This window comes from Colobus angolensis, unplaced genomic scaffold, assembly GCF_000951035.1.
Source record: "Colobus angolensis palliatus isolate OR3802 unplaced genomic scaffold, Cang.pa_1.0 Scaffold9, whole genome shotgun sequence".
Lineage (NCBI taxonomy): Eukaryota > Metazoa > Chordata > Mammalia > Primates > Cercopithecidae > Colobus > Colobus angolensis.
In genome coordinates this window covers 7,025,260-7,026,553 of record NW_012122931.1, presented here as the reverse complement: position 1 = coordinate 7,026,553, position 1,294 = coordinate 7,025,260, and positions in this window count along the sequence as shown.

The window sequence follows — 1,294 nt, the reverse complement described above, 5'->3', positions numbered from 1 at the left end:
TTATTGGAGAATGTGACACACAGTCCTCGGTGGGTTTGAGGTGAGCTTGAACTAAGGGTAGCCTCACCCCTGTCCTGCTCCTGTCCCAGTTAAAGGGCTCTTCCTAAAATAAACTATTCCTACTTCTCTTTATTTAAAAAAAAAAATTAAATCTAGCCAGGCATGGTGGTTTACACCTGTAACTTTGTGGGGCCAAGGCGGGTGGATCACCTGAGGTCAGGAGTTCGAGACCAGCCTGGCCAACATGGTGAAACTAAAAATACAAAAATTAGCCAGGCATGGTGGCATACACCTGTAATCCCAGCTACTCGGGAGGCTGAGGCAGGAGAATTGCTTGAACCTGGGAGGTGGAGGTTGCAGTGAGCCAAGGTCATTGCACTCCAGCCTGGCGACAGGGCAAGACTCCATCTCAAAAACAAAAACAAAAAAGGTAGATCCAGGACGGGTGCAGTGGCCCACACCTGTAATCCCAGCACCTTGGGAAGCCGAGGCAGGTGGATCACCTGAAGTCAGGAATTTGAGACCAGCCGGGGCAACATGGGGAGACCCTGTCTCTACAAATATAAAAAAAATTAGCCAGGCATGGTGGCATACACCTGTAATCCCAGCTACTCGGGAGGCTGAGGCAGGAGAATTGCTTGAACCTGGGAGGTGGAGGTTGCAGTGAGCTGAGATCGCACCACTGCACTCCAGCCTGGGCGACAGAGGGAGACTCTGTCTCAAAAAAAAAAAAAAAAATTAAACTTTAATTTAATTTTTTTTTCTCTTTGACTTCTCAAAGTTCAACTTATAAAGGTAGCTCCAGGGTCCAGGCGCGGTGGCTCATGCCTGTAATCCCAGTATTTTGGGAGGCCGAGGTGGGCGGATCACGAGGTCAAGAGATCGAGACCATCCTGGCCAACATTGTGAAACCCCATCTCTACTAAAAGTACAAAAATTAGCTGGGCGTGGCGGCGCACACCTGTAGTCCCAGCTACTCTGGAGGCTGAGACAGGAGAATCGCTTGAACCTGGGAGGTGGAGGTTGCAGTGAGCCAAGGTCATTGCACTCCAGCCTGGCGACAGGGCAAGACTCCATCTCAAAAACAAAAACAAAAAAGGTAGATCCAGGACGGGTGCAGTGGCCCACACCTGTAATCCCAGCACCTTGGGAAGCCGAGGCAGGTGGATCACCTGAAGTCAGGAATTTGAGACCAGCCGGGGCAACATGGTGAAACCCCAACTCTACTAAAAATAAAAAAAATCAGTCGGGTGTGGTGGCATGCACCTGTAATCCCAGCGACTCGGGAGGCTGA